Here is a 14,490-nt window from a genome sequence, read left to right as displayed (position 1 = left end):
AAAATAGTTTTTCAGTCACTCTCTCGCAAATGCTTCCCTGATACTGTGCGAAAAAGACAACTGTACGTCGGACTGATCATACCGATTATGTTTCGTTGTCCCGTTTTCCGTACCTCAAAACCGAAGGATTTTGTTGTTTTTACTTTGAAAAAGTATCAAAATAAAAATTTCTGTCTCGTTACTTTTTGCGCTTTTCAAACATAATTATCATATTTGTATAGCGTACGTCCAAAGACAGCAGATAAAACTGAGCGCTTTTATGGGTTTTTTATGGTTCTAGTTTAATTTATCAAAAAAATGATAGGAAGACGCCAATAGTTAAGTCTAAAATAATAATTATTATTATAATATTTGTTTTATTTACATAGCGCCATTTTTGTGAAAACTCACCTCAAGGTCGCTTTACAACTGTATACGTAAACTTTCTAATCAAGCTAAAGTTACATATTATATTTTCTGATTTAAAAATGGGGTATGATAAAGTAAAGAAGTGAGATTTTAGTCGATATCTGAACTGAATGGGACTGTTGACGATTCGTAAGTTTGAAGGCAATTGGTTCCAGGCACAGAGGCCGGCAACGGCAAAGGCACAGTCTGCGAATCAAGTGTTTGGGCAGCGCCGAATTTTGACAAGTTGTCCTCTGCCTGAATCAAATGCTGACCTAAAAGTAGTTTTTTTTACGCTTTTTTTCCCCAATACATAGGTCCATATAGTGTGTAAAAAAATCATTCCTCTAGTACCATAATACAGAGAAAAAATGCGTGAATACGTTTGTATGAAGAAAAGTGAAATAGCGTTTTCTCTTAAGTTGTACGTTTCTTTGCAATTGCGGGCTCTCACCGCCACCGTCCTGGAAGGCCGTCGATTACGATCTTTCGGCTTTATTCGGCGGAACTAAGGGACACGGGTTTGACGTGGGAAGAAGTGAAAGTGGCGTCTAACGATATTAACATGCCACAATTGGGAGTGGATATGGATTTTTTTTTTAAATAGATAACAATACTTTTTAAAAAGGTGCTTTGAAGTAAGTAGTCACTTCTTCAAATAGGTCCCTGACGAATGCGTACTCCTACATATTATTATTAATCGCACTTTGCATATTAGAAGTGTTCAAGTTACCTTGAATTTGTCACGATTTCAAGACAGTATTAGTAATAATGAACATTATATTTAATCACACAATGTACAAAGGCTTTAAATATATAATAATATAGTCCCAACCTACACATCTCTTAGGAACAAATACAAAATAAATAAGATAATGTTATTATTGAAACAAAATCTTGAATACATTATCAATATTCGTTAATTAATTCAGTAGTCAGTTAACAGAAGGTACCTTCTGAATTTTTTAGGTTTTTTGTTTTAAAAAAAAATAAACATTTTAGTCAATACACATAAAAAAAATCAGTATCATTAAGAATGGTAATTCGTTATTGAAAAGTAACACTTAAATATTTTAGTTTGCCGATTAAAATTAGTTAGCATTGAGTCTTATTTCAGCTCTCATGAACACTTTTGAAAACTTCCAAATTATTTATTAACGTAAACGTAGGTACACATAATAATTTTAATAAAAAAACTGTAATTTCATTTAAATAAAGTGTAAGAATCATCGGAAATATGGGATCCTGTGTACAACGTGCAGATATCAGGTATTGAAAATATACAAAAGAAATTTGTCATTAGTCCGATCAATACAATAAATCTCCAATAATCTGGTTTGATGACTGCCAGACGTTTTCCGTATAGTTGGAATCACCATTAAATTAAGGAAGTGTTTTTAAAGAAAACGTAAAATTTACTCTATTATAATTTTTTTATTGCTTTTAAATTAATGCAGCGAATTAGAATCAAATTAAAAACTAACTTAAACATGTCAAGCAAAGTAAATCTCTAATTTTTATTTGTTATTATAACGTCTTCTTTATTTTTTTTTCCTGATAACGATCGGGACATTTAACAATCTGGATGACTGAAGTTCGGATAAAAGGAGTTCTATGGTATATTAAAATATGTAAAAAACATCATCTACCTTTGCAAAAACGTCGCAAAAAAGCTAATTCAATTTATGTATTGAAAATTGCTACTGGTTCAATTTACTGTTCTGAACTACTATCTAAGCTCTATATATGTAAGTGTTCTTCCAAAAGGTTCTAGAATTAACCACCTTCTTCGTATTTTTCTTGTTTCTTCTAATTATAGGCAAAATTCATATTTATGGCGAACATTAAATAATTTAAATGTATTAAGAAAATCGTTACACACAGATTTAAATGCGAATAATCATTATGGTGTTCAGCGTTTGCTTTCCAAATAATATGTACTTTCATTTTAGATTTAGTAAACTGCATATTTTATGATTGAGAATATATATGTTGGCCTCGTGGTGTAGCGGTCAGCGCGTTTGCCTACTACACTAGAGGTCTCGGTATATGATAACTAAAGTGCGTAAAAAAATAATTTCTCTTGTGCCATAATCCATAAAGAAAATACGAGAATACGTTTGTGTGAAGAAACGTGAGGTTGCGTTCCCTCTTAATTTACTATGACCCTCGGCAATCAATTTACATATGTAGTATTAGGTCGAAGTGAAGTCAGTAGATTATTTAGCACTGACGCACATTAAATATGTATGATAAAAAAGATAAAAAATCGGTTATACTAGGTACCGTCAAGTCATTTTGCTCGCAGATGTAGGCAGAGAAATGCCACATGGGTCTATCCAGCTTTTAGCTATTTTATTAAATGCATACATCTTTTCATGCATGACCTATGCTTGTGTCTGCTTTTGACACGACCAGCATTGAGGATTTGGTTTATATGATCATGCCACCTCTTTCTTGGCTACCCTCGTCCTATGTTACCATTCATCTTAGCTATATTTATTTGTTTTACCATTTTTCGTCATCCATTTGTTCCATATGAATAAACCAGCTTAGTGATCCTTGGGGTTTAAACTGTCAGAAGGGTCACAGTGAGTCACATCTAGCTGGATGATGTGATTCTATAAAATGCTGCAAACGCCCAGTCGCATTTCACCGGCAACACTACTGACTAGTCCTACTCGTTAGCGTCCACGTCGCGAACCCCGGACAATGGGATCACACTCATAACGGTGTGATCGCAGCAGATAACGAAAGGATGAAAGGCGTGTTTCTGGCGCCTGCAAACCAGAACCAACCAGCTGAGGGAAAGTAACCCCGACAGAAAAATCCACCAGAGAAGGCAACGGGAAACCACTCTGGTCATCTTTTCCCAGGAATCACTATGGCGAATACACACAATAAGCAGATGTCCTGGCTGCGGAGTAGCGCAGGACTTAGATGCTTTCGGTGTAGTGATCGCCAACGTCGGGGGATCTGACAAGGCACCTCAAGAAGAAGAAGTGATCCTTTCTTAATCTTAAGAAAAAAATGCATCTCATTATCTACTAGTGAAAGTAAAATACATAATTTGAAAGTACATAATATGTACTTTTATTGATCCGGGTTGTGATGCCGTGGTAGTATTGTGGACCACGGATCAAACGTCCAAAGTTCAAATTCCACTCTACCACAACTCGATTTCCATTTTTCCAGCACAAGTTATTTACGACTATTAGGAAATGGTCTGAAAATTGAAATATTTGAATTATTAAAAAGAACTTAAGTATTTCTTTTTTTTATTTAAAAAAAAAACATATACCTTTTTGTGCACTGTTTAGGATTTATATATTTTTTATATCCAATTTATTTTTTACGTTTAGTTTAATGTAAATTTAAATGTATTGCTTGTAAACTGTTGGCTATTTATTACTTTGAATCAAAAACGTAATTAACTTTTACTTCTAAATAAATGAGAACTGTTAAAAATATATTGTACACCATAAATAAAATGTAACAATGTCTTGATAAATCATTTACTGTCCGAAAACAGTTCAAGCGTGTGTGAACCTAAACAAAAATTATAATTAAAGATAGATTTATTCATAAGTTGTTGTATAATTAAATATTTCAATTATGTAATCAAAATTTCATACTCGTGTTCAATTATTAGAAAAAAATACTTAATATGGACTAGTGTCAATATTGAAATAATTTTACAACCGTTAAAAGGGTGTCAATATATTCAGATCGTGAGATATTAAAAAAATATGTAGAAAATCTTTCAGAACATCTAAAAATGTTTTAGACAAATCTCTCATAATATGGACTTCAGAAATCAATTCAGAACACATAATATTGGAGTTTTACCTACCATTAAAACTCTTATTATGTTTCTATTGATTTCTGGAGTCCAGGTAACACCTACCTGGTGCATTATGAGCTTTATGAAAAAACAAAATCCATGGATGACCGGACCTAAGATTAAGACCCAGGAATAGACGATACGAAACCACAGACAACGGGAAAGAAAATGAACGCTTCTCTGCTAATACTTAAGGTAGGTATTTTAATAGTGGGTTCATTCATAAATTTTATTTAATTCACACAGTACGCAATTACAATTAAAACACTTTAGATGTAAATTAAAACAATCAATATTTATTTTTTAAATAGACGATTTGCCATTACTGTGAGAATTTTATACGTAAAAAATATTTATGTATTTAAAAATAATGAAACAAACGAAATGAATTGAATTTTAAATATTTGAGTGTATTCAAATGACTAAGACACCAAAGATGGAAAAATTGAAGAAATATAATTATTTAAACATAGCAAGAACAAATATTGTTACACAATGTAAATTGCCACTTAGACAAATGACAGGTAACTTATTATCTCGGTAAATGACCAAATAGGTAGAGTGTCTGATATTTTCTATGTTTCTAACATAAAAAACAATTTTTGGAAACATTCTACCATCCCTCTTATATGTAAAACATCTAACAAGAATTTTAATAGTCTAGATATATTTAACACTCCATATAATAGGTACAGAAGAAAACTTACAGGTTTGATTTAGAATAACAGAGAATAGACGATTTGTCTTTTTTTTATCTTTATTTCTCGTCATCAAATCTAATGCGATTTTTCACTACAACATTCCTGCATTCATCCTCCACCAGCTCTCATCAATGTTCTTTTTTCCTTTCCCGCTATCCCCTTGTTTTGTCCATATTTCATTTATTCTTTTCTTTTATTTAAAAAAATAGTATATTTAATTTTTATATAGTTTAAACCGTCATCGCATTATTTTAGCATAATTAAGTGAACACATGTTATTGGACGGTGGGCCCAACTATTTTTATTTACACATATTTTAAAGTTTATATTTATAATCATTTAACCTGTACATCTGCTTGTATTCTGAATAAATAAACAATAAAGGCTTTTCATATTGCACTTAAACTCATAAGTTTGAACAGCAAAAACACTTTGGATTGATAAATAACCAAAGAGCATGTACAATTTACGTTATTAAGAATAATTGAAACAAGATCATTGTTTCAAAAGTAAATTGTGCTAATCACTACTCCGGCAACAAAGGGGCAAAGAATCGAGTCGAGGCAAGCAAATAAGTATTTATGGATACAATAAACACATTTAAGTATTTTTCGTGCTAATAAATAACTCTCATCTGGTTTCACGTGGTAAGCTAATAAATTTGGGCTGATAAAGCAGTGACTGATTTAAGAGCAAATTTATGTCTAAATTGCCTGTGATATTGTTGCATTCGATTACAAATTATTTTAAAGAATATATCGTCATGATCGTAGAAAAATGACGTACGTAGTTTTTTTCAACTTTACGTGAGAGCGGTTTAATTAGTTTGCTTTTACTTTTTATGTCACAACTCTATAAGTCCAAACAAAGTATCCTTTGATACTTGAGTTAGTTATACACATACAGTGGTACGGTAAACCCTGTCACATCCAAAACCACGTTGATCGGTATTATCAGTAAGCACAAAGCATATTGGCATATTTACAAAAATAGTTAGAAGCGTTTCAAAACTAAAAATAATCTTATTAAAAACCGAATGGTTGCTTACACCCGCTAGGGGTAGCTCGCTCTGCGCTCTGCAGAAGTAAGTAACCATTTGTTTTTAAAAAGTAATATTGAAATACACTAAATTATTTTTCTTACCATACAAATATGTCATTTAGCTTATAATGATCTATGTGGTTTTATATGTGACAGGGTTTGCTATACACGCTGTATTTACCATATGATAAAAAATAAACGGGAGTTTCTAATTTAAAATGCTCGCGCTGCACCAATCAGTATTTTTAGTAACCACGTTGACAAAACTGTTTTTGACAATCTGTTAAAGTTTGACGGCGATCAGATGCTCAGTATTCTGTCAGCGTCTGTTTGAGTGAGTCAAAAAATTGCTATTTGGCGATTTTTACAATGGATAAAAAATTGTCACAACAAGCGTACCACAAATTTTGTGTTGCTAAGGAAATTTCGTGTGCCGAATCATTAAAAATGTTAAATAAAGCATTTGGAGAATCGTGTATGCCGAAAACACGGGCATACGAATGGTTTTAGATGTTTAAAGACGTTCGTAAATTCGTAGATGATGATAAACATACTGGACGTCCGGCAACGTCAAGTACCGAAAAAAACATCGAATCGGCAAAGCAAATCATGTTGAAAAACCAATATGTACCAATCCGAGAGATTGTTGTATTTTTCGTCCCAAAAACACTGAAAGAATGTGGAAGGACAATTCGTGGATTTTACACCACGATAAAACGCCGTCTCATACGACGGTGATTGTTTCGGAGTTTTTGGCCGAAAATTCGACTAATCTCATCAGCCAAGTATCGCGTTCTCCAGACCAGGCCCCATCTGATTTTCTTCTTTTCCCAAGACTGAAATTTCTATTAAGAGGAACGCTCTTTGAGAGGATTGGTGCCATAAAAGAAAATTCGCTGCGAGAGCTAAAGCTCATACCTTTGCAGGCCTATGAAAAGTGCGTGGACAATTGGATTAAGCGTTGGCATTAATGTATTGTCGCAAATGGCAATTATTTTAAAGGGAATAGTAAAAAAAACATAGAAAATTAAAACTTTGTATTTTTTTGCCAAATTCCCGTATATATTTTTTTACATATATAGTTTATATAAATATATATGGTATATATTATTTCAAACCTGGAATATAAAATCTTTTCAAGATCAAATATAAAAGAATGTCGATGTTGCATTTTTCGCACATCCGTCGTGTATAACGATCACGACGATATGTATATATAAAAGTACGAGTTAACAGTTAAGTGGTTGGGTAATTTTATAACTAAGGCCGTGAACGAACGCAGCAGCCTCTTGACGGTTCGATGGTAGACCTGACTTAGACACGTGCTGGGGATGCCTCAGGAGAGCCTTAACTAATTATCTCTTCTGCACATCTGCAGGCTCCCGATGCACCATCCTGGAAGGCCATTGATGACAATTGTTCAGCTGTAGTCAGTGGAACTGGTTGGATTGACTTGAGGAGTGACGAGGGTGCTTACTATTGACGGATTCTCCTAGAGGCGTCCTGGTGATGTCCACACGCTACACTTAGGAGCGAATGTGGAAAAGATGAAGAGAAGGAAAAATTATATTCAATGTGGTTTAGATAGACAAATAGTTTATATTAAAAATTAATCTGTTTTTGTGTTAAAGTTCTGTTTTTAAAATTACAAAATTAAGAATTCTCACAATCACTTAATTTTGCATTTTTTAATGTTAACAAATACCAGTGATGCACTTTAATTTTTCATGACAAAATTGACATACACACCCTCTCACTTTAAAACGTGGCCTCATACACAAACAACTGACCCTCCCCCTCCTTGTTCTCTCTCTCACAGAAAATCTTAATGTTTACCTACTTGTTTATGTATAATGTATTTTTGTGGATATATCTAATTAGTTTTGTTTTATGATTTTTTATTTCAACGTGTATATTAATTTGCTGTATTCCTAATATTTCAAGCATTAACTTTGTGGTCAAACATTTTACTAAATGTTATTAAATAATTGTATATAACCACTTACCTGCTTTTCTTTGTCTAAAGAATATAAAAGGTGTCTTCTCAATAATAATTTCTCCGAATTTGCAAATCACCTAATCAATTTGAATCATGACTCTAATATAAATACAGGAGTTAAAATCTTACATACAAAAAACAAAGGGTAAAAGTAAATAATGTGGAAATATTAAACATTAGGAAAGCTTTAAAAAATAATGTTTCTTTGATCAATAATCAAACAACCTTTCAATATAGTCCTTTATACGGTATTCCACTGTAATGGTCACCCTAAACCTATTAAACTCACCCCCTCCACCTTTTTTCAACTTTTTCTCAAACAGCATAGAATATTTTCATAATTGTATCAGTGCATGTTTGTCCTAATCAGTGCATGTGCTTATTATTATTTATTTTAACACATTATATATATATGCAGTTTATATACATTTAAGGGCGGGCATAATGCCTTAAGGCAATTTCTCCCTACTTACCCAAACCGTTCAGTTTGAGAAAATTACAAGTAGATGGACATATTTAATCTTACAATTTTAGACAAAAATTTAAAATAAAGATTAGGAAAATAAAAATACATATAAAATTAACACTATACTATGAAAAGAGGAGAGGGGGTGGGAAGGAAAGAAGAAGGATAGTGACATTTAAATCTTGACTTAAATGTAAATAAAGAAGAGGCGTCTCTAACATTAGTGGGGAGATTATTCCACAATCCAGCAGCTACTACTGTGAAAGACGAGGCAAGAGCTTAGAATTAGAGCGATGAAAGGGTTTTCTCGTCACTAGAACGAAGAGAGCTTATTAAAATGCATATCGTGTTGGTTTTATATGTTGCTTTAATCGGTGTCCTGACAAAGAGACGGGTATGTCTCAAAACCGGTAAACATAAAAAAGTCGGTTTGTGGTTATATACAAATATTTAATAACATTTAGTTTCTGTATTCCTTTTGATATCGCAAATAAATTAAATTAATAAAATTAGTAATTGTATAACATAAAAATGATTTTGTATTTTATAGGTTCTCAACAATAATATATATTATGGGACATATTATTGGTATTTGTCCGGGTGGATAAAGAATACAATTATGTGTATACCAACCACCAGAACCACCAGAACCAGAATCCTGGACGAGTGTTTTTGAATGACTACTCGCGTGTTTAAATCCTGGTTAAAAAAATCGAGTGGAGAAAAGTCCGCCTTGTAGTGTTGTGGTTAGAGTGTCTACCATGTTTGAGGTCCTGGGCTCGATTCTTGCTAGGATTAACATTTAATATTTGTTCACAAGGTGGTTTTACACTGCAATATTTCACTTTTCCTGGATTGGCACCTGAAGCGTCTACAATGCTTGAGGTTCTGAAGTCGATTCCTGTGAGAGTCAATTTTTTATATTTTTTTATAAGGTGGTTTTACAATGTAATATTTCACTGTCTATGGCACCTGAAGCGTAAAACCCTACCTTCTTGTATCACATGATCGTGATACACTGTACATATTACATAAAAAATGTAACAGATCCCTAACTACATGAGACCAGAGTTGAGTTGGGATACAACATAATGGAAAGTGGAAGCATACATATTTATTATTCAAGAATACAAAAGTAACGATTATAACATGAACATAAATTTTAATCAACATCTAAACAATACAATTAATAATATATTAATCAATGCAATGTCTCGCAGCAGTCTTCTGCAATGGTTTCTTTCCTTAGACAAAACACAAACTTGTAAACTTCTCGTGAAAATTTCCTTTTTCATTTCCTCAACTCTTCAATCTGTCGAGTCTTGTGAAGTGAAGGAGCTCGAACACTTTTTAATGTGGGTGAGATTCATCTGGCTGAATTATTTCACCTTCAATACCTTCTTGGAAGTGGTCTCCAGCCTTGTCTGCAAACATTTGAACACACTCAAAATATGTATAATTATCCACCCTGTGCGATTTTGTCGTGTTGTAAAGACTTTTACGATCATCTGAAACTTCAATTTATTTCAACTTCAATTTGAATTTATTTATTTTATATACGTTTATATACAACAAAAATATTTAAAGGCATTCATAACACAAAAAAAATCATACTAAAATTTAAATGTACAAAGATGGTAAAACAAAATTCTTCTTCTTTTCCACATCCGCTCCTAAGTGGAGCATGTGGACATCACCAGTTGCCTCCAGGAGACCATATCGCCAGCCACGTCAATCCAGCGCCCCTTAATTCCGCAAAATAAAGTCTAAAGATCGTCATTGACGGCCTTACAGGACGGCGTGAGCCCGCAGGTTTAAAGAAAGATGTCGACATCCGAAGAGATACGGTTGAGTGAAGACATTGCTCTTCCTACTGGCATTACCATCGGCAGGTTGGTTCTGCAAGCGGGAAGATAAAACAGCTTAGCTGCCTATGTCTAAGGTAGTAATTAGGAAAATAAAGAAAAATACTCTCCATTACACTTATGTAGATCGTAATACCACGAATTAATCTGAAAATATACCATTAGGCCATTGTTACTCCAAAAAATAGTTAATTTCTTAAACATATTATTATTGACTATTATTAAAGTCTCTTTGACTCAGCGTTCGCTTTCTTTATGCATAAGTCCTTACATTTAATTATTTACAATCAATCGCAACATTATTATTAATTATTAAACAAATAAAAAAGACGTATAATGAAATTATATCTTCAAAAGAAATTGATACAATGCAATGTAGGTAAAGTAAATTTTCAATGAAGGTAAACTGCGTGTGGCCCACAAAATAAAATTATTAGCGTTAGCATTATGATAAATAGCATTAGCATATTACATTATCATGAATGCAGTTGCTTACTTAATCACTCAACAATACTCTCTCATAGATTCAAAAACTATTCTTACTCAAAAGAAAGACATAACCCAACAATTACAACACATACCAATAATATAATCAATAGATTCTCAACACAAAGGCAACTTAAACAAATACAAACCAATACCACTTTCGGACGAAAGGATTTTAAGTATTATGCAATGAAAATCTATAAACCTTATTTCCACTGTCCATTAAAACAATTAGTAAAAAGTAAATGTTCAAAATGGATAGTGGAAGTGGGTAGAAATAAAACAAATTGTCTCATTCGCCCAAAACCAATATTAAATCACCTGCTCCACAAACGTATAGTTATATTATGTTTTTGTTATTTTATTGTGCGTTTTATAATATAAATAATACAAGTTTACAGAAATTAAAGGTAAACTTAAATTTGTAGTGTTTAAAACTGTCTGAACATTTTTTTAATTCTCTCTATATATTCTGTCTTCTTTGTATATTCTCAAATGTACAAAAAACGAAAAAGGAGTATTATGTTAGGTATCCTCGGCACAAGACACGAGTAACCCCAGTGAAGTAAAACTATTTATTATTGTTTAAAATGTAAAAAACATATGAAATATAAGAATAAAAATGATTTTTAGGTGTAAAATAAAAACAGAACGATGGACAAGTATTTTTAAATGGCACATCATTGAAACAATCGAGTAGGAAGAAATCGGTATTTTAGTGTAGGTTGGCGCATTCGCTTACCATGTTTGTAGTCCTCGGTTCAATTCCTGATAGGGTCACGTAAAAATTGATTTTAAAAAGTTTACCCTACAACATTTCACTATCGCTGGATACCTAAAGCATAAAATCGTAAAATATCGCATTGTACAACCACCTTATAAACATATATTTCATTTTGACCTTCCCAGGAATTAAACCCGGAAACTCAAGAACGGTAGGTGAATGTGCCATCCATTACACTACAAGATGGACTTATCCCCACTCGAATTCCTTTTTTAGGATAATACCTGAGAGTAGTCATTAGAGATGGGCGTTTCGGTTATTCAAAATGAGTGGCAGTAGGAGTTACTGTTTCACAAATCAAACTGTTTTTAAATAAGAGTAGCGTGGAAAAAAATTGAGTACATACAAGCAACTCCTGGAACAGTTTTATAAAAGTTGATTAAACTGTTACTTGTTATGCGCCACGTTGCCCTAAATTGTTATTTAAGAAACAGTTTCACGTATCTCAACTAGTTTTTCATTTTCATATCATGACAATTTTTTTTTTTTATTTTATTTAATAAACACAATTATACATTTTTACAATTTTCAAATTTCAATGATCATATTTAAACTAAAACTAAAATCCCACCAAGCCACTTTCTGTAGGTTTTTTCAATTACTATAAAATTAAATACTTTATAATATTTTACAGAATATTTTATTTTCTCTTTCTAATATTACACAAAAATATTATAACTGTCCATTATTTATTATAGGAGCAAAAATTCATTAACATTTTCTTGTATACCCACGAACAGGCCATGCCTTTGTGGGATTTTGGTTTACTATTTTACTATTAATATGTATTTCATTGCTGTGTAATTGTGATTTTTTTTAGTACTCTGTTTTACCTCTTATGTATATTGTAAAAAAACAAAAAAAATAAAATTTTAATATGTATATATATCTTTACAGGAACAAATTAAAATACCATATACCTGTTTATACCAGATACATTTTTTTAAAAACTGTTTTAGCGGGTCGGAAGAATAACTGTTTTAAAATAACTGTTCATATTTTTATCACTTCCAGTAGCCATCAAGTCGAAAACACTCGTCATGGATTCAGGTTGTTTTTCGCACGCTGAATTGTAATCCTTATCCTCCCGGATACAGACCAGGTATTAGGTATTATATGCTATTTATATTAGCATGCTAACAAAATTAGTAGGATAGAATTAATTTCCTTCACTGGTGGGCAATATATAAAATTATTTTTGTATTCTCAACATCTGCCGGCTAAATCAACAGAGAATTAAATTAATAATTTACCTGGGTATTTCATTAAAATTTATTGTGAATGCATTCTTCAAAGCATCTATAATTATTATTCAAATATATGCCATAAAACATAGCGGTATTATTTACTTTTTGATTGACGCGGCTGTGAGAAAATTGCTGACGGTTAATAAATAAATTTTAAATATTGGCCATCTTTGGAAAGTGTTACATACATCTTACTGTTAACTGATTATCATCATCACCATCAAACCCTTCTCCGCACCGGATCCGTATTTTAATGGGACGTTAAAAATTATTTTTAATTTTATCCACAAAGTAAAATGAAGTTTTCTGTATAAAATATACAAAATGTTAATAATATTATTTTCTAAACATGTTCAATTACAGATTTCCAACGAAGATACTTAAAATTTTCGTACAAATATTCACATTTTCGTAAATAAATATCGATGTTAGTTTATACCGTCTTGATATGTGCGCATGGAGATGTTCATAATCGCGACCAAGGGTCCCAATTTTTTAATTATGTTTTTAATGTATTTGGACCCCTGTATTTAGTAGCCTTACGTGTCATGTACAAGGCTAAGGTACTCAAACTAAGGAAAAAATCGTTTTTGTTTATCTTGGAAATAGGACGTTCGATCACTAATTTTGGTTTATTACCTTTATGAGTCTAATCACCATTGTTGCAAAGTCTAAGAACAATGGCGTTAACTACTTTTAACTACAGTGTGGATATCTGTTAAGGATATTCCATCTTTCCTGCATTCTGTTTCAAGATTATGGCGTTGCAAACTAAAAAATGGGCACTGAAATAACAGATATTCTATACTCTGTGAAAAAATATCATCGCACGGACAATAGTCATCATTCCTTAATTTAAACCTATATTGGTAACTTCTCATAGCTCCGTGTCCTGTAAAGATTTGGGTCGTTTCGATAGTAGTTCGGTGATGACGACGGAAGTTTTCTGCATCAGCCAGCATTGGAAAAAACATTTTAGTGATTTTACCTGTAGAAGAAGCGCGGTAATGATCCTTCCAACGCTGCTGCGTATTTTGTTTTATACAGCGTTTACTAAAGCTAAGGGGAAATTTCGAGAAGAAAGGTGCCGTTCTTTACAAGATGCGGCTCCTGCTCGTTCATCTGCTCTCTCCAGGGTCCCGATTACAATTGGAGGTTAACAGAGATATCTTCGATTCGCACCATGGGAACTTTAGCGTTTTAAGTCAAAAAACATAGTTTAAATATTAGAATATGAAGTTAGAAACTTCAATATCGTATCGATAATTTTGTTTTAGAAAACTTGGCATTCTAGTTGTTTGGGTAATCTTTATCTAACACAATAGTGACCAGTGCATCAATAATTTATTTATTTATTTATTATCATTATTACATACACAAAATTATGATTTATGTAAATTTGCTTTGACTGTCTAACTAGGGTTATTTACCCCGTTCTAAAACAGTCTAAAAATATAAAAAACAGTAATCAATTTATAGAAACAGTTATAAAGATACAGGACAAAGTGAAAAACAAAGTAAAAAATGGAGTAAAAATATGGTTAAAAATGTAGTAAAAACATAGTAAAATGTAATAAAAACATAGTAAAATTGTAGTAAAAACATAGTAAAAATGTAGTAAAAACATAGTAAAAATGTAGTAAAAAAAACGTTGCAAAAAAAAAACAAAT

The sequence above is a fragment of the Micrasema longulum genome, unplaced genomic scaffold (assembly GCF_059751315.1).
Source record: "Micrasema longulum isolate JH-2025_06_02 unplaced genomic scaffold, ASM5975131v1 h1tg001829l, whole genome shotgun sequence".
Classification (NCBI taxonomy): domain Eukaryota; kingdom Metazoa; phylum Arthropoda; class Insecta; order Trichoptera; family Brachycentridae; genus Micrasema; species Micrasema longulum.
Note: the sequence above shows the minus strand (reverse complement) of the source record.